We start from the raw sequence: 21,394 nt of genomic DNA, 5'->3' as shown, positions 1-21,394 counted from the left end.
AGGATCTGAATCAGTAAAACCCTGGGCCGCCGAAGAAGAGCGTGTGAACTTAACCACTTGGCCACGGGGCCAGCCCCCCTGGTCTAATTTTATAAACACTGTGATACCTATCAATCTGTACTCAAACTTCACATATTTTTAACAACTGAAACCATGAACAAGAACCAAAGGAGAAAGCATTTGCATTGACAAAACCAGTATCTAAGTCTACATGTGAAATTTATGCATTTTACTCCCAGGAAGCTTCCCTAGATCAATTCAAGACTTATTTCACTGAATTCTAATACATGTATGCTAATACCAAACACGCATTAGATGAGAAGCAACAACTCAGAAGGAAGAAAGAGACTACTACAAATAGGCACAATGAAATCTACAAGAAACAACTTACACAAACACATTTTTAAAAATAAACAGATTTTACACATTTGTCAGACCCACAGAACTGAAATCATCAAGAGTGAACTTAAATGTATGTAAGTTAAACAAACAAAAAGAATTTACCAGTATGTCAGGATATCCCAAAATGAAACAGAGATGGTGATAAACGAATTCAACCGTATTACAAATGTATGACACCACCTCACCCAAGGAGGTGGGGTAAAAAAGCAGCTATAAAATTTAGTAACTTCCCAAAGTTATTTAACTCTGTAAAACAATGTTTTGATTAGAAATTGTAAGGCTAAAGACACAAGGAATTGTACACATGCACTCTGGTTGGTAAATTCGTTTCACACAGAGGTATGGGTTAACAATTCTAAGCCTGCTTTACATGTATACTGGAGTTGAACAAATGAGTAAATGGATGGTGGATGGTGGGTGGGAGCCAGGTTTCTCAATATTGAAGAGGGAAGTTACAGATAAGCAAGGGAAAAAGAGTAAAATGATGGATTAGAATTGGAGTAATGAGTGTGAATTCATGGTTAGCTTAATATAGAGAGAGAAATGGATAGATACAGAAATAGAGATATACATGTACATGAGTTAATAAAAATAAATATATTACCTGTTTCTATCCAAAAAATAGAGCCTAGAAGCAGTGACACACAGAAGCAATAAACACATCCAGTTGCCCAGGTCTTAGCTCCTAAATACCATTTCCCAAAACAGTAAAAGAAAGCAAGAATCCTTGGAGAAACGGGAGTCGATGGCTGACGCAAGGAAAATACAAAATAAGCATGCAGTATCTTGTAGAAAGCAAGGAAGTGCTCAAAAATCAAAAGAATGGGGCATGTCAAGGGGATACAGGAGCCAACTTGAAAGTGCTCTGAATGACCAAAGCTGGCAAAATTTGACCAACAAAAAAATGATGTGGGATTGGATTACCCTCCAAAGTATGAAATAAATACATATACATGTGTCTATACTGATACAAATGGGTGAATAAATAAGAGGGGGAAAAGGGACAAATCTTCCTTAGAGAAGAACTCCAAATAATTACTTTCCCCTCCAAAGTGTGGGCTGGACTTCAGTGACTCAAACTCAAAAAATAAAATAAGAAAAGGAGAAGACAGTAACTTTACAGTGGAGAAAGCTGGCAAATACTACCTTACCGAAATGATCAAGGTTACCACCACTAAGGTTAATATCACATACTCCCGATATGATAAGATGAGAGGTGTTTTCACCTCTGTAGTATTCTTCCTCAAAACCCATAACTCCCATCTAATCATGAGGGGGGAAAAATGTGACAAACTCAAATTGAGGAACATTCTACAAAATCCTGACAGTATTCCTCCAAACTGTCAAAACAAAGAAAGACTAAGAACCTGTCACAGACCAGAGGAGACTGAAGACATGATGAATAAATGCAATGTGGTATCTTGGATTGGATCTTGGAACAAAAATAGGATATTAGTGTAAAAACTGGTGAAACAGAATAAAGCCTGGAGTTTAGTTAATAGCACTGATCAATTACTGTTCTTAGCTTTAACAAATGTATAATGGTAAGAGAAAAGGTTAATATTAAAGGAAGCTGAGTGAGGGATATACAGAAACTCTGTATTATTTTTGCAACTTTGTAGAAAATCTAAAATAATTTCAAAGTAAAAAGGTTATTGGAGTGGCCGGCCTGGTGGCGCAGCAGTTAAGTTCGCACGTTCCGCTTCGGCGGCCTGGGGTTCGCCAGTTTGGATCCCAGGTACGGACATGGCACCACTTGGCAAGCCATCCTGTGATAGGCATCCCACATAGAAAGTAGAGGAAGATGGGCACAGATGTGAACTCAGGGCCAGTCTTGCTCAGCAAAAAGAGGAGGACCGGCAGCAGACATTAGGTCAGGGCTCATCTTCCTCCAAAAAAAAAAAGGTTATTGGAGCCAGCCCCATGGAGCAGTGGTTAGGTTTGGTGTGCCTTGCATCAACAGTCTGGGTTCAGATCCCAGGCGTGGACCTACACCACTCATCAGCCATGCTGTGGCGGCGACCCACATATGAAATAGAGGAAGACTGGCAAGAGATGTTAGCTCAGGGTGAACCTTCCTCAGGAAAAAAACAAAAAAAAAAAGTTTATTATTAATAATAATAAATAAACATAAATAGCACAGAAACCTGGGGTCATTGAGAGCAGGGAGAAATATTACCAAACTCCTAACTAAACCCTGACAGTGTGACTGGTTAAGAACACAGAGGAGGAGTTAGCAAGATGGTTGAAAAAAGACATCCCTCACCTGGGATAATGATTTGGCATGCATCCATGAACAAAAGTTCCTTTGTGGGAGCTCTGGGATCCAGACCCATATGCTAAGAGACCTGGGAGAAGTCTCGTCCATGAATGCATCAAGTAATAGGCACACAGACCTCAGTCTCAGCTGTAGACCCTGCAGTGGTCCGTGAACCGGCTCCGGCCTCTCTCGGTCCCTGTATGGGAACCCCAGGAGGACACCGTCTTAGACAATCACCCACGGATAAGAGAGCCTTTGTGGAAGTCTAGAAATCTGGCAGAGAAGTTCCAGCCTACCACTGGAGCAAAAGAATATGAATTTGGATGCACTCGAGATGCTAAGAGGTACAGTCTGACTTTACCCATGTCATTGTACCCCAAGGCAGCACAGCTCAGTGCCAAGAGAAACTTTCTTGGTCAGTGATTTCTCCCATGAGGGAAAATGAGAAGAAATGAGTTAGCATCTGGCTTCCCCAACAGTGCAGGATACTTCCAGAGAAGCCCATTTCTCCACGGCAGCATTATTTCGCAATAGCCAAGACACAAAAACAACCTAAGTGTCCACTGCCAATGAATAGATTTAAAAAAATGTGATACATATACACAATGGAATATTATTTAGCCATGAGAAAGAAGAAAATCTTGCCATTTGTGACAATATGGATGGACGGTGAGGTCATTATGTTAAGTGAAACAAGTTAGACAGAGAAACAAATACTGTATGACCTCATGTACATGTGGAATCAAAAAACACTGAACTCATAGAAACAGAGAATAGAACAGTGGTTGCCAGGGGCTGGGCGGTGGGGGAAATGGGGAGATGTTGGTCAAAGGGTACAAACTTCCAGTTATAAGACAAATATGTTCTGGGGATCAAATGTACAGCATGGTGATATAGTTAACAATACTGTACTGTATACCTGAAAGTTGCTAAGAGAGTAGATCTTAAACATCCTCACCACAAAAAGGAAATGGTAATTACGTGAGGTGAAGGAAGTGTTAACTAACCCTTCTGGGGTAATCATTTTGCAATACACAAGGGTATCAAATCATCATGTTGAACACAATAAACTTACACATTAAATTTATAAATTTAAATATTATATGTCAATTATATCTCAATGAAGCTGAAAAAAGGAGATATGTCATGTATTTTTGAAGACAGAAGACATGTCATGTATTTCTAAATCCCTAAATAAAAGCTCTAATGATGAAAGTGGTAATTTATGTAAAATACTTATTCCAGGGGCCGGCCAGGTGGCGCAGCAATTAAGTGTGCACGTTCCACTTCAGCGGCCCAGGGTTTGCTGGTTCAGATCCCGGGTGCGACATGGCACCGCTTGGCACGCCATGGTGTGGTAGGCGTCTCACATATAAAGTAGAGGAAGATGGGCATGGATGTTAGCTCAGAGCCGGTCTTCCACGGTGAAAAGAAGAGGATTGGTAGCAGTTAGCTCAGGGCTAATCTTCCTCAAAAAATAAAAATAAAAAATAAAACACTTAATCCGGAATAACTTCTTGGATGGTTATAAATAGTTAAGGTTTTATCTTACTTATTTATATACTTATTTTCCACCAGAAATTACTGTTGTTCTCTCTTATATTGGTTTTAACAACTGTTCAGAATCATGCTTATTCATTTATAAATAGAAAAATATCTACTCCACGGGCAATTCTATAAACCAGAAACCCAAATCTGTATGTGATGTTTAATTTAATAATATAGTAGAACAAAGTTATTCATGTAAAGCCCTTAATTATTAACAAATATAATTGCTACCTTGATTCACTAAATTTAAGATATTTACTGAGTAACCAAAATAATTTTCTTCCATATATTCTTTCCACTCATTCATTCATCTATTTATTTAATAAATTTTAGAAAATGCCTATTACATGCCAAGACTGTTTCCTGCACTGAGGAGACAATAACAAACAAGATAAGCAGGTCTATGTTCTCATGAAGCATATATTCTGGAGGAGGGAGACGGATAGTAAATAAGTACATAAATAAAGCAACTTCGAATTGTTAAAATGCCACAAAAGAAATGAACAGAACTATTTATTTCATGGCCATCTATGTGCAATAGAGGAAGAGGGAATTAAAAAAAAAAAAAAAGAAAGAAAGGCACCTCAAGCATGTGACAAATGAATTGAGACCTGAAGAAAAAGAAGAAAGAAGCAAGAAAAGAGCTGGAGGAAGAGACTTCTAGGAAAAGAGAATAGCAAGTACAATGGCCTTGAGGTAAGGAGCTTAGTATTCAGTATGTTAAAGGAACCAGGAGGAAAAATGACCAGTTTCATGAATCCTAAAATATAGTGAACAAGTGGAAGAATGACAAAAGATGAGGCAGGATAGGCTGCCATAAGCCAAATCACGTAGGCTATCTATAATCAAAAGCGTAAACACAATAGAAAATCACTGCAGCAGTAATCATTCAGCAGTGGTCACATTATCTGATTTACATGTTTTTTAAGTTCTAAAACATACACTGGTAAGGTAAGCACACCAAGAAATATAATTAAAAACATAATTTAAGGCTAATTTTATCATCATATATTTGGCAAGTTGGTGTCAGATAAATAACATAATAATCTAGTGAGATCAGTCATTCAATCATTCATAAAGCATTTCATGAGCTCCCGCTCTGTGCCAGACACTGTTTTGGGTGCTGAAAATACAAATATGATAGTGGTGATGTCATTTTCCACTATGAGCAGTGAATACAAAACTAATAATGGTGATGTCATCTTCTACTCTGAGCAACCCAATTTTCTTCCTAAAGACTCAAAGAAGTGGTTCTCAAACCACCGTTGGTGTATGGTAAAAATGCAGATAACTGGGTCCCACCTATCAGTAATTTTAATTCAGCAGGTTTCTGATAGTCCTTTATCACACTTTGAGAAAGAGAGATGAGGGTAAATTATATCTTCCCATTGTCCTCTTGAGAATCATGCCAAAATGAGCCACTGAAATGAATGGAAGGAGTATGTAATATGGCACAGGGTGTGCTGGGTGGGTGGGTGTATATATGGAGAGAGACATTAAGATTGATAACTACTACAACAGAGAGTTCATGGGGTTTTGTCTGTAATTTTTATAATTGCCAAGGAAGAAGTAAGGATTTCTACAAACCAGTAGTTCTCAAAGTAACGTGCAGATTCCTGGGGATCACCAAGACCCTTTCAGAAGGTCAACCAGGTCAAAACCATTTTCATAATAACACTCAAAACATTACTTGCTTCTTTCACTGTATTGGCATTTGCCTTGATGATTCAATAGTAAGAGTAGGTAAAACTGCTAGTATCTTATTAGCAGTAGCACCAAACTATACTAGGAGTCATTACATTCTTCACCATCACACACTCACCAAACTCTAAAAAGAAAAGAAAGGCGAGTCTCATTTATGAATGTCTTTGAGGGGCCAGCCCCATGGCCAAGTGGTTAACTCCACATACCCTGCTTCGGCAGCCCGGGATTCACCAGTTTGGATTCTGGGCGCAGACCAACACACTGCTCATCAAGCCATCCTGCAGTGGCATCCCACACAGAAGAACTAGAATGACCTACAACTAGGATATACAACTATGTACTGGGGCTTTGGGGAGGAAGGAAAAAAAAAAGAGGAAGACTGGTAACAGATGTTAGCTCAGGACCAATCTTCCTCATCAAAAGCATACCTAAAAAAAGAAAAAAATGTTGGAAAAAGAATGTCTTTCATGTGTCTGTAGCCATAAATATTACACATTTTATTAAATCTCAACCCTTAAGTACACACTTTTTAATATTCTGTGTGCTGAAATGGAAAGTATGACGGTTGTCTCAATGGAAAGCACTTATACAATTGAGTTGCAAGCTGAACTAGCTGCTTTTTTATGGAACATCATTTTTCTTGAAAGAACAACTGCCAGACAAAAATGATGGTTACCTACTCTTGGGTACTCAGCAGACATTTCCTTGAAAATCAACAGTACACCTATCACATCAAGAAAAACAACTGTCAATATCTATTACTAACTACAAAATTCAAGCTTTGAGAAAATTAGAATTTTGCAAAATGTTTTTCTACCACTGTGGGTTTAAAAGCTTGCCAAGCCAAAAAGACTTTTCTGATGAGAGTGGTGATATTAAGAAATGTGATTCTTTGACAATGAATAATGAAATGTGTAAACATGTGCCAGATCTGCATAACCCAAGGAACAAATACTTTCCAAATGACTAATGCATGGTGTTAAAAAATCCTGTATGGATGAAAGGTTCATTCAAAGTGGAGGATACACCAACTGATCTTAATGAAAACAGAGTATGAAAACGTCATTGCTATGATTTCAAATTCCACACTGCAATTAATCTTTCCGAAACTGCCTTTGGGAGTACACCATATCTTGACTGTGTTGACAGTTTCACAGGTATATTAAATATGTGTTACTTATTGTATGTCAACTGTATTTCAAGAAAGGTTTTTTTAAAAAAGGAACTACCACGAGTTTTAGTACAGCATCAAAGAAGGATATTCACAATTATCTGAAAAGTCTATTAAAAACTCTGCCCTTTTCCAACTACATATTTGTATGAGGCCAGATTTTCTTTGCATACATCAAGTAAAACAACATTATCACATCAGAGTGAATGCAGTAACAGATATGAGAATCCAGTTGTTTTCTATTAAGCCAGACATCAAAGATATTTGCAAAAATGTAATAAATGCCAATCTTGTATTTTCCTTGTTTTAGAAGATAGTCATTTTCATCTAAAGTGCTATTTATGTGAACATATAATGGGTTTATTATCGTTATTTTAAAATGAATTAAAAATAAATACTTTTAAAGTTTCTCAGTTTTGGTTTCTAATTTGATAGTTATTGACAGATATAAACTACACAAACAAAAGCTTTTTGGTTTTAAAAAATTATCAATTTTGAAGAGTGTAAAGGGGTTCTGAGACTGAAAAGTCTGAAAACAAATGCTGGAGATCTAATGGCATTTTATTTAGCTATTCAACTCTGGATCACCTTACTGAATGCATCATAACTATCTTCCTTTGAAGAACCAGAATAAGCAATGACCAAAAAAGGGGGTAGGATAGGTAGAAAAATGACTCACTCTGTTATAATGTGAAAAGATCTTCAATTATTAAATTTGTTAAGTATAAAGAGGCAAAGTATAAGACAATTATAGAATATGCTAGCATTTGCTGAAAAGAGGAGGAAATGATGATGTACTCATATGCACTTGTGTATGCAAAAGCACTGGACACTCAAGAAATTGATAAAAGCAACTACCTATAAGGAAAGACAAACATAGCATACACAGGAATGATATAGGAATGAGACTTCTCAACAATTACCTTTAATTTTTAAAACATATGAATGTATTCAAAATTTTTTTGGGTTTCTGTGAGTGTGTCTGTTTTTACTGAGGAAGATTCACCCTGAGCCAACACCTGTTGCCAATCTTCCCTTTTTTTTTTTTTTTTTTTGCTTGAGGAAGATTAGCCCTGAGCTAACATCTGTGCCGATAGTTCCTCTCCTTTGTATCTGGCTCACTGCCAGAACATGGCTGACAAGTGTTGTAGGTCTGCACCCAGGATCCAAACCCGCAAACCCAGGCCGCCAAAGTGGAGCATGCAAACTTAACCACTATACCATGGGGCCAGCCCCTGCAAAATGCTTTTAATTTATAATTTAATTTGAAAGAAAACAATCCTAAACCAACATTAAGCCATAATTCAAAAGTATTTTCAATTTCTAGATTGCTCTGATCTCAGAAAACCAAAAAAATCTTATTCTTTTTATCAGCTCTGAGGCAAAACAGTACTGCTAACAACTAAATACTCGTGTCAGAAGAATAAGCATTGGTCAATCTGATTTCTAGGACACAAGAGAGAAATGTTTTTTTAAACCTATAAATAAATCTGTCATCTGAAAAACACCAAAACAGTAACGAATAAAATAATTAATAAGAAAATATTTGGCGAAACCAGCAGTTATTTTATTAACTCTTTTACACTTAAAAGATGTCACTCATAGAATTAAAAGCAAAATTAGGTATTGCACAAGAAAAAAAAATCACTAAGGGGCCAGCCCAATGGCGCAGCAGTTAAGTTTGCACGTTCCACTTCAGCACTTTGGCAGCCCAGAGTTCACCGGTTCGGATCCCCGGTGTGGACATGACACCGCTTGGCAAGCCATGCTGTGGTAGGCATCCCACAAAGAAAGCAGAGGAAGATGGGAACAGATGTCAGCTCAGGGCCAGTCTTCCTCAGCAAAAAAAGGAGGATTGGCAGCAGATGTCAGCTCAGGGCTAATCTTGCTCAAAAAAAAAAAAAAATCAGTGAACTTGAACACAAAGCAAAAGATTATCCAAAAGGAAGAAAAAGAGAAAAAAGCAAAAAAAAAAATTCTCAGTGAACTGTGGGACAGTATTAAGCTATCTAACACACTTTTTTTTTTAAGATTTTTTTTCCCTTTTTCTCCCAAAGCCCCCTGGGTGCATAGTTGTGTATTTTTAGTTGTGGGTCCTTCCAGTTGTGGCATGTGGGATGCCACCTCAGCATGGCCTGATGAGCAGTGCCATGTCATGTCCGTGCCCCAGATTTGAAATGGCAAAACCCTAGGCCGCCGAAGCAGAGCGCGCGAACTTAACCACTCAGCCACTGGGCCCAGCCCCCTCTAACATACTTTGAACTGGAGTCTAGAAGACAAAGGGGGTGAAAAGAAAAAATATTTGAGGTAATAATGATAATGATGAATATTCTTCCAAACTTGCTGCAAACTACAAGCCACAGATCCAAGAAATCTGATGAATCCCAAACAGGATAAACTCAAAGAAAATTATTCAAAGGCATATGATAATAAAATAGCAGGAAAATGGTAATAATTTTAAAAAGTCTTAAAGCAACCAAAGGAAAAAAGACACACTATATTCAGAGGAATGAACATAAAAAAAATCACAGAATTCTCAGAAGCCCAGCAAGTCAAAATATAATAGAACATTTATAAAGTATCAAATGAAGTAATGTCAACATATCCACTGAATTCAATACTTACCAAACTACCTTTCAAAAATGAGGTAAAAAAGCTACAGCAATCAAAATAGTGAGGTACTAGCATAAGATAGACAGACATATAGACCAATGGAATAGAACTGAGAGTCCAGAAACAAACCCAAATATCTATGGCCAACTGATTTGAACATTCAATGGGAAAAAGAACAGTCTCTTCAACAAGTGGTGCTGAGACAACTGGATATCCATATGCAAAAGAATGAAGTTGACCACAACCCACCTCATATACAAAACTTAACTCAAAATGGATCAACAACCTAAATGTAAAAGGTAAAACTATAAAACTCTCAGAAGAAAACACAGGAGCACATTTTCATGATCTTGGATTTGCCAATGGTTTCTCAGATATAACCCCAAAGCATGAGCAACAAAAGAAAAAACAGAAAACTGAATTTCATCAAAATTAAAAGCTTTTGTGTATGAGAGGATATTACCAAGAAACTAAAAAGACAACCTATAGAATGGGAGAAAATACTTGCACATCGTATATCTGATAAGGGATTAATTTCCAGAATATATAAGGAACTCTTACAACTCAATAACAACAACAAAAACCAATTCACAAATGAGCAAAGGACTTAAATAGACATTTCTCCAAAGATGATATACAAACAGCCAAAGAGCACATGAAAAGGTATTCAACATCATTAGTCATTAGAGAAAGGCAAATCAAATCAAAACCATAATGACACAACTTCACAGTCATTAGGATGGCTTTTATCAAAAAAAAGGAAAAGAAGTGTTGGCAAAGATGTGAATAAAGTGCAACCCTTGTGCATTGCTAGTAGGAATATAAAATAGTGCAGCTGCTGTGGAAATCAGTTTGGCAGTTTCTCAAAAAGTCAAAACATAGAATGACCGTATGACGCAGCAATTCCACTCCAGATAGATACCCAAGAGGACTGAAAGCAGGAACTCAAAGCAGATACTTGTACACCAATGTTCATAGCAGTATTATTCACAAAAGCCAAAAGGTTTGAAACAACCCAAACGTCCATCAACAGATGAATGAATAAACAAAATAAGGTATATACATACGATGGATATTATTCAGCCTTAAAAAGGAATGAAATTCTGACACATGCTACAACACGGGTGAACCTTGAAAACACGCTAAGTGAAATAAGCCAGACATAAAAGGACAAATATTGTCTGAGTCCACTTAAATGTGGCACCTAGGATAGGCAAAATCATAGATAAAGAAAGAATCGTGCTCACCAGGGGCTACGGGTCAACAGGGAGTTACCGTTTAATGGGTACAGTCTTTCAGTTGGGGAAGATGAAAATGTTCTAGAGATGGATGTTGGTGATGATTGCAAACAATACGAATGTACTTAATGCCAGAGAAGTGTACACTTACAAACTGGTAAAATAGTAAATTTAATGGTAAGTGTATTTTACCACAATAAAAAAAAATTGTCTTTGCACACCTGAGGCCTTGTCAGATAGTTTATGCTAACAATGTGACTTACGGTGAACTCCTATTTTTGTTCTCCTGGTACCCCGGGGCCACACTGTATCAATGTGACCTCTGTAGGAGACAGGAAGACTGGAAACTGAGTAGCTAAAGACAATCACGAGGATGTTCCATGCCTACTTGACTGACCCTCAATACCAAGGCCTAGGAGAGTTTCTCTGGTTGGTAATTCTTCATACTTGTTGTCACACATCATTGACGAGAAAATTAAATGGTTCTGAGCAATTCCACTGAGCGAGCACAGTTGGACGCTCACACCTGGTTTCTCACGGACTCTACTGCATGCACCTTTTCCTTTTCCTTTTCCTGATTTTAATCTGTATCCTTCCTTTGTAACAAACCATACTTGTAAGTATAACAGCTTTTCGGAGTTCTGTGAGTCCTAACAAATCATCAAACATGAAGGTGGTACTAGTGACCCTGACACCAATGGAAAGGCATATACTATGTAAATATTAACCATGAGAAAGCTGGGTTGGCTTTACTAATATAAAACAAGGAACACTACAGAACAAGAAATATTACCAAATATGATAGAGTCAATTGATCAACAAAACATAATCCCAAACATATACATCAAATCATAGAGATTCAAAATACATGAAACAGCTCAACAAAACTAAAAGAAAATTAAAAAAAAATAGACAAATCCAGAATTATAGTTGGAAATTCCAATACTGCTCTCAGGAATTGATAGAAATAATAAAAAGAAAATCAATACAATGTAGAAGATTTAAATACAATAACCCAACTTAACCAAATTAACACCTAAAGAGCATTCCACCCCACAACTACAGAAAACATACATTATTTTCAAATGAACACAGAACACTCACCAAGACAGGCCATGTAAAGAGTCATAAAACAAGTCTATTGTTAGCTGTCTGGGCCCAAGGGAGAAAAACAGATATAACATTTCCTAAACTTATTTGACCATAAACCTTTTCTGCAAAGGCATCTTCAGGGACCACTGTTTCTCAGAAAGCTTGGGAAAAGCTCTCTCACTCATTTTCAACACCTATTCCTATTTCTCCTCCTAATTGTGACTAACAAAATAAGGGAATCAATAAAAATATCCTTTCCTTGACTACCCAGCCAGGATAAGTCAATCTTATGAAGTACATACAAAAGTCTTAAGGCAGGAATAAGCTTGACATTTGGGGAACAGCAAAGGAGCCAGAATTACTGGAAGAGCATGAGGCAAATGATAAGTGTTTGGACATGAAGTCAGAAAGTCAAGCAGAGGTCACAGCATGTAAGATGTTCTAAGCCTTGCTAAGGATTTTTGAATGGGATTCTACGTATGATGGGAGGGTTTTGAGAAGAGAATATCATGTTGTTCACATTTTTAAAAGATCTCTCAGGCTGCTGTGTAAAGAACAGAATAGAAACTAAGCAACCAGTTAGGAAGCTCTGGCAGTAGAGTAAGAGACGTCTAAAACCAGACTTAAATGCGTCTGTCAAAGAAAAAATGCCCAGGCAAATCTATATAAATTGTGTTGAGATGCCGTAAAGTATTTCTTTACTTGGGTCCCAGAACATCTCATTCCCCTCCTCATGAGATGTTTAATTTGTCTTCCTTACATGATTTCCCTCATCTTTCCACCTCTTCAAGTTGGAAATGTTCTAAGGCTCAGTCATTGAACCTCTTTTTTCTAGCTACTCTCATTCCCATGGTGATTTCATCCAGACACTTGGCTTTCAATATCATCTGTGTAAAGATAATTCCCAATTTTACATCTCCAGTCTAGGCCTCTCCCCTAAACTCAAGATGCAAGTATCCTCTTGACTAAATAGTAAACATCTCAAACTTAACAAACCATAACTGAGCTCCTAACCTTCCCCCTTCAAACTTGTTTCTCTTAAGTCTTCCCTGTTTGAGATAATAGCAACTCCATTATTACAATCACTCAGGGATAAACCTTAAGAGATATCCATGACTCCTCTCTTTCTCTCACACCCACTTCAAGTATGTCAGCAAAACCTTTTAGCTCTACCTTCAAAATATATCCAGTAACCAACCACTTCTTACCTACCTCCACTACTACTACTCAATCCAAGCCATCATCATCTCTCACTTGGATTACTGCTCTCCTCTTAACTGGTCTCCCTGGTTCTGCCCTTGCAACTAACTGCCTTTCTTCACCACTCCCCCACTGTAGTCTACTCTCAAAACAGCAGTCAAGTGATTCTAGGAAATCTAAATTAGATCATGTCATCAACTGTTCAGAACCTCCAATGACTATCTCACTGAAGTAAAAGTCCTTAAAAAGGTTTTCAAGACCTAATGTCATCTGACCAAACACCTTTGTGCCTCTGCTCCAGCCACTTACCTTTTAACCTCACATAAGCCTACTTCGCTCCAGGTCACTTCACTCCAGTTGCACTGGCTTCCTTGCTGTCCCTCAAATACTCCAGGCCTACTCTAGCCTCAGGACCTCCGACTTGCTGTACCCTCTGCCTAAAATTATCTAGCCCCTAAAATTATCTAGAATGCAAGCCTTGTTCTTTCACTTACTTCAAGTCTTCAATCAAATGTCATCTCAGTGAAGTTTTCCCTTTCCACACTATTTAAAATTGCAAACTTCTCTCCCATCCTTTAACATTCCTTATGCACCAGCTCTGCTTAGCTTTATAATTCTCCATAGCACTTTTCTGTATCTTACATACTACACATTTTTCTTATTTACCTTTATTGTTGGTCTCCTCCAACTAGAATATAAACTCTAAAGATTTTTGTCTGGGGACAGCCTGAAGGCGCAGTGGTTAAGTTTGCACGTTCCACTTCTTGGTGGCCCGGGGTTCGCCGTTTCGGATCCCGGGTGCAGACACGGCACCGCTTGGCCAAAGCCATGCTGTGGTAGGCGTCCCACATATAAAGTAGAGGAAGATGGGCACGCATGTTAGCTCAGGGCCAGTCTTTCTCAGCAAAAAGAGGATTGGCAGTAGTTAGCTCAGGGCTAATCTTCCTCAAAAAAAAAAAAAGATTTTTGTCTGTTTCATCTCCTGCTGTACACCTAGTCCCTAGGAGCAATACTTTTCACACAGAACTCAGTTTGTTCAACATTGAATCGCTGAATGTTAAATAAAGCCTCTCCAGAACTGCCAAGTTTTGTTAGGTCCAATTCAAATTCTGGGACTAGTCTAATTAAAATATACCAATTCTGGGGCCGGCATGGCGGCACCGCAGTTAAGTACGCACACTCCGCTTCGGTGGCCCGGGGTTCACTGGTTCAGATCCCCGGTGCAGACATGGCAGCACTTGTCAAGCCATGCTGTGGTAGGTATCCCACATATACAGTGGAGGAAGATGGGCACGGATGTTAGCTCAGGGCCAGCTCTCCTCAGCAAAAAGAAGAGGATTGGCAGCAGATGTTAGCTCAGGGCTAATCTTCCTCAAAAAAAATAATAATAATTAAAAATATATACCAATTCCTTTTTCAGTATTTCTATTATATGAATAATATTCAATATTCATAAGTGTTTTTAGTTTTGCTTTTATTATTTTATAACCTAAGACATTTACCTGACAATTACAGAGATGCTTACTGATTCCAAACAGTTCAACTTCTTACTTACTCTGGCAATACTATAAATAGGAAGAATAGTAGGCTTCAGCGTCCTATGTTGAAATCCTGCCTCCACCATTTACTAGTAGTAGGACTCAGGCAATTTAGCCTCCTCCAACTCTTAGTTTCTCATCAATAAAATAGCAAGGTGGGGGTGGATTACAGACCTGCCTGCCTTACCTACCCTACATCTAAACATAAGATTACTGTGAAAATCAAAAATGTAAGTGAAAATGCTTTATAAACCATAAATAATATACAAGTGTGAGTTAAATGTTCATACTATACTTTGGGGGAAACCTGAAATGGAACAGAGAAGTTCAGTGTTTGGGGCAGCATATCTCACCATACCTCTCTGGCCCTAACACTAAACTCTACTTTTAGAGTCAGACTGGCTCTTCCACTTGCTTATTATACCTTAAACAAATTACTCAACCTCTCTGAGTCATTGTTTCCACATCCAAAAATGGAGATAATACCAACCTTGTAGCATCCTTTTGAAGATTAGAGATTACATACACATATACGTAATGTGCCTATGGAATTCGCTTAATGAACAATTTTTATTTGTCGTCGCCTTGTTCTTCTTTGAAATGGACAAAAACCCAAAAGCAGATAATACAAACTACACCATGGAGGTAGGGAAGATGATTTTGACTTGGAAATTTCATGTGAAAGGACAAGAAGTAAAGTGAGAAAGAGCTAGAGGTAATTGAGCAATACCTCAATAGCTTGCCTATTAAATTTGTTCTTTCCTTCTTGCCTTTCTCCATGATAAAATAACAGGATAAGATGCAATGAAAAATCCACATATAGAAAACCACATTTAGTAAACTTAAAAAGTTCATTTTAAAACCAAATATTATATAGTCTTTTCTCTTCAAAGGAGAACATTTTTATTAGTCAGTTTTTCAATTTCTCACACACTAAGATATATTCTGACACTCTGGAACTCAAGGTATATGCCAAAAAAATTAAACAGCTGTGGTTTTCCAACTATAAAACCCTGATATAATTTTATTAAATGTTTAGAAAGATGATGAAATGAAAACAAATTAAAAAGTAAAACTGCAGGTAAGATATATATCATACAAACACTTCAAGAATGCTTTTTGAAATCATTAGACTTTGATATATTTCAATTCTATGACACCAGTAATTATAAGACACACCATCAATATAAGAACCATTTTCCAGGGGGAACAAACCCTTCCACATTAAATATACACTTAGATATAAAACACACTAATTTCAGAAAACATTAAAATGCAATGTATCCCTCTGGGATGCTGAAAGTGTTCTATTTCTTGATCTAGAGGCTGGTAACATAGAGTATGTTAAATTTGAAAATATTCAAAGTGTACGCTTGTTTTGTATATATGTATGTTTACTTCAACAACAAAAAATTTATGTAATGTACCACTACTTCCTACAAATACAGCTATCAACCAGATGAATTACTGATCTAAATATGAAAGGTAAAAAGATAAAGTTTTTAAAAGAAAACATAGGAAAGTAACTTCATGACACTGAGGTAGGTAGAGATTTTACAAATGGAAACAAAAGAGCACTAACCAATTGATAAACCAGACTTCTTGAAAATTAAGAATTTTGATTCACCAAGACACCAAGATCCTGAAAGGGCTAGCTACAGAGTAGAAGATATCTGCAATACACATATCTAACAAGGCTTTATCTGGAATATATAAAAAACTAAAATCAATATGAAAAAAGTAAACAGCCTAATAGAAAAAAGGCAAGACTTAACAGACACTTTACAAAAGCAGAAATCCAAATGGCCAATAAATATGGGATCCTTAATGTGAAAAGGTGCTCAACTTCACTAGTCATCAACAAAATGAAATTAAAACTACAATGCAATACCACTATACATCCCTCCAGAATAACTAAAAAGATTGACAATACCAAGTGTTGGCAAGATGTGGAACAACTGGAACTCTCATACACTGCACGTAGGAGTGTAAATTTGTAAAACCACTTTGCAAAACTTCAGCAGAATCCACTAAAAATGAACATACCATAACCATGGCCTAATAATTCCACTCTAGGGTATATACCCAACAAAAATGCATATATGTGTTCACCAGAAAACCAAAGTGCAAAAGTGTTCATAGCAACAAAACTGTAAGCAACCCAAATGCCCATCAACAGTAGAATGAATAAACTGTGGTATACTCACACAACAGAATACAGCAATGAGAATGAATAAACTACAGTACAACATGGATTAATCTCATAATTGTAATGTTGAGCAAAAGAAGCTCAAGTATGATATACGATATGATTCCACTTATATTGAGTCCAAAAACAAACAAAACTTTAGTACTATGTTAGAATACAAGGTGAGGCAGGGGATTCCAGTACTGATGTTTCTTGAGCTGGATGCTGATTACATGAGTGTGCTTATTTTGTGAAAATTCATCTAGCTGTACACTTTTCCATACGTATGTCATACTTCTTTTAAAATCTTACATTAAATGGGGTCCCCAACTCGTGGATCAGAATTTCTAATCCTTTCCTACCAAGATTCTTCACTCATACTACGTTCAAAGACGTCACTGGCCTGGCAATGGTCCTTTATCACCGACACTGTTCTTCAGGATTTAAACATAAATATCTCTGCCCATATCTACTAAACGCCAAGCAATTTAACAATCATTTATTTAAATACTTATTGAATAACTACTATGTTCAAAACCTGTGCTGAGTACTTAGGGTATAAAAAAATGAGTAAGATATGGTCCCTGGTTTCAAGAAGTTCATAATCTGATAGAAGACCACATACACAGATAACAAGGTAAATACACACAGATAAGCACAAGATATAATGGAAGCACAGAAGAACATCAAAAGGAGCCCAGGGGAGGCAAGGCATCAGGGTAGGCTTCTTGGAGGTGTTAACACCTGAGTCTTTAAAAGGTGAGTAGGAGGCTATCCTGGCAAAGTACATTCCAAAAGAGGGAACAGCTTGAGTAAAAGCAGAGTGATAAGAAACAGCACAGTGTATTTAAAGAAACAATGAACAGTTGCTAGATGTTGCTAAAAGGTAGCAGAAGCAAGAACTGGGGTGGGGTGAGGGGGAGTGGCCAAAGAGATAGGAAGATGCCAAGTCATGAAGGGACCTTATCCAACAGGCAAGATGTGTCAGTGAGGTTTATGCAAAGAAAGTATGTGGTCAGATAGATTACTAAAGGAGCAGTGTAGATGATGGACTTTAAGTAGGATAAGGCTAGCAAAATGAAGGCCGGTTAGGAGGCAGTTATAACTGTCCTGACAAAATGATAAGGGCCTGAAATAATGAAATGAAAGCCGTAACAAATATGGAGAAAATACAGAGCATAGACACATTATGCTGCTGATCTAGAGATCACACTTTGAGAACCACTAACCTACACTAGGGGTTGGCAAATTTTTCCTGTAAAAGGTCAAACAGTAAATATTCTAGGCTTTACAGGTCACATACAGTTTCTATTGCATTTGATTTTTGTTTTTCAAACCTTTTAAAAATTAACAACCATTCTTAGCTAGTGGACTTTCAAAAAAAAGAAAAAAGGCAGAAGGCTAGATTTGGGCTGTGGGCGTAGTTTGCTGATCCCTCCTGTACACCTGTAAAGCAGTGAGGATTAACCTTCCTATGAGATTAATTTTCCTAAAACACTACTAGCCTATTAGACCCCTACTCAGAAACATCTCCACGGGCCCTGACTGCTTACTGAGTAAGTCAAATCCCTGTGATGTATAGCATTCGCGGACATCTATACGCTAGCTCCAACCAGGATTATGAACTACACCCCTGTGTGAACCTTCCATTCTTATTAAATTGACCTACTTACGTTTACCTGCCTCAGTATCTCTGTGGTGTTCCCCAATGTTCCTTCCTCCTTTCCAAACCTACCCAACTACCCTTCCTTCAAAGTACAATTCAAATCCTACCCTTAAGTGATTCCACCCTCCTCAAAGCTCCTAAAAGCATTGTCTCAATTCATCTGATTATCTCTTGTCTTGAATTATTACTTACTTCAAATAAACTGTAAATTCCTTGACGGCAGGGAGTAATTTATACTTCTATCAATGGACCTAGCATATAACAAGGGGTAAATAAAAATGAAGCTATGTGTGCGTATATATGTACACACACACAGTTTTTTCTGAATTAGCTATATAACTGGAGCAAACGTGATTTCATCCTCACTTATGTCACTAATTGAACTCTTTAATTCTATGGACACAGTCTGAATGCTGGAGGAACCACAGAATGGCAATCCACAAGCACATCTGCCTCTTTCCTATTTTACGCTTTTTGGACTAGTTTACTAGGGAAACAATAATAACACAAGTAGAATTTTTCCAGTGGTCAATGTTATCAATATAAGTACACTGGGATATTAAATATAGAAGTTATCAGACCAAGTCAAAGTTTATTTACCTATATTTTTACTTATTTTTAAAATACAAAATAAGCTTTTACAACTAAATTGCTTTAAATTCACCCTCAATTATTACTCAAGTTTAAAGTCACACACATACACACACACTCTGAATTTTATTTTATTTTTTTGCTGAGGAAGAGTCACCCTGAGCTAACACCTGTTGCCAATCTTCCTCTTTTTGCTTGAGTAAGATTTGCCCTGAACTAACATCTGTGCCAATCTTCCTCTATTTTGTATGTGGGTCACCGCCACAGCATGGCCGCCAAGTGGTACAGGTCCAAGCCTGGGAACCAAACCCGGGCCACCAAAGCATAGCACACTAAACTTAACCACTAGGCCACAGGGCTGGCCCATGAATTTTCTTTTTTAACAATTAGCTCTCTATGACAATTCACATTACCAAAATGGCATTACTGATTTCATTCACAACTTAGAGAAATAAGAATATATTCAAAATTTTTAAGAAAATAGTCCATTTTAGTTCACTATTGATAAATAGCTACAGTCACAGAATGTTTTGAGCTGGATTAAAGGATTCTCTTATATTTGAGAAGATTATTGAAGAAGTCTTTTCAAGTCTAAAGTGTGAACTATGTCTTATTTTACCACACAAAGAACGTTCAAGAATCTAGAAAAATTCCTCCAGAATCATGTGCCCACTTTTCAATGCAAACTACAAAAAAAAAAGTTTAAAACACTTATATAAAGATATCGAAATCAAAAGCAAAAGAAATTAACTAAAAGATGGTCACGAAAGTGACAACTGAGACTTTTTAACTCTCAAAACACGTTGAAGAAAAAAACTTAGTGATTTACAACCCTGAAAAGACTATTATTCACTAATATACTTAATATTAATAATGTACTGATTGGAAGACAAACCCTGGAACCAGGACTCTCATTTCTCACTTCTTGTTCTGCCACTTACTTACTGAGTCTTGGACACATCCCCAAATGTTGAACAAGAAAACCTTAACTGACATTCGCAGGTTGTGAGAATTGATTAAATGTTTATGAAGTACTTTAGGACCACGAAGGGAAGCCACTGTAACCACTAAATGTCATTTGCTTAATACAAAACTATAGATACCTGTTAGGCTTGCAAGCCCAAAGCAAATCTTCAGTGAGTCAGTAAAGTGCATGTATTTAATGAGCTAGGTTAGCAACCACAGAGAAATCATTTCTCTTCCAAATCTTCGTTTTCTCACAAACCATGTCACTATCCAACCCAACTATTTGCAAATGGAAACAAGATCCAATTCACATTAAAGGTAGGTCTAGTTATTGACCAGCCAATACCAAACGACTGAAAACTATTAGGAATCACAGTGGAACTTTCTTTGTTAACTTACCAGAAATGTGACTCCTGAAAGTAATCCCAGAAAACAGTCCTTCTAACAAGAGCTTTATTAAAGGGCAAGTCCCTACCCTTCCTTACATAAAGAGCTCTAAAATGTTTTCAGACAGGAGACAGCAGACTAAATTCGCTCGAAACCGAATCGAATTCGTTAGGTAGTTCCAGCACCTGCTTGGTGACCGGTGAGGCTGCTCAGGAAAGTGCTGATGCCACCTCCAGCTGCCCCTCTCGTGAATGACAGTAACAATGAAAACAGTGACAAAAGAGCTGGGAGGCCACCCCGAGCCTCTGCTCGGCAGTACTTCTACCCTACCCCCAACATCCAGAGCTGCGAATCCCAGAAAAGACCCTCCTCTTACAGATGTCACGGGCGCAGACCCTGCCTCCCGTCTGGCAACGTGAAAAAGTACTACCCTCCGCGGCTTCCGAGACCGCCGAGCACCTGAAAGGTGAGGGGGAAAGGCCGCCTCTCCCGCTCAGCCGCCAAAGGAAAAGGGAGAAGACTTCCTCTCTGGAGCGGCGAGCCCTGCCGGGACCGCCGGCGGGGAGGACAGGAGAGCGCGTCCCTCCCGGGCCACAGGGCGGAGGTCGCGCGGCTCCGTGCTGGGGAAGCGGGGCTCGGGCGCCGGGCAAACCGGCCTCCCAGGGGTGGCAGCGGTCGGCCGCCCGCTTCCCGGGAGCCGGCGGAGGCGACGAGCAGGCTCGGGTCCGGCAGCACAGGGAGCACATTCTTCCCTCCAGCCCGGTCCCGAGGGAGGGCGCGGGCGGCCGGGGCGGCAACTCTCCCTCTCGCCCAACTCCGGGCTGAGCGTG

General features: G+C 38.2%; 1 protein-coding gene across 1 annotated transcript in view; it reads right to left on the bottom strand.

Annotated features, from left to right (window-relative positions):
- Positions 1–21,394, bottom strand: part of MEMO1 (mediator of cell motility 1) — a 119,533-nt gene that overhangs the window by 96,917 nt on the left and 1,222 nt on the right. The gene's annotated exons all lie outside the window — the stretch shown is intronic.

Source organism: Equus quagga, chromosome 5 (assembly GCF_021613505.1).
Source record: "Equus quagga isolate Etosha38 chromosome 5, UCLA_HA_Equagga_1.0, whole genome shotgun sequence".
NCBI classification, from domain to species: domain Eukaryota; kingdom Metazoa; phylum Chordata; class Mammalia; order Perissodactyla; family Equidae; genus Equus; species Equus quagga.
The sequence above is the reverse complement of the archived record's forward strand: the minus strand, read 5'-3'. Positions and strand labels throughout refer to the sequence as shown.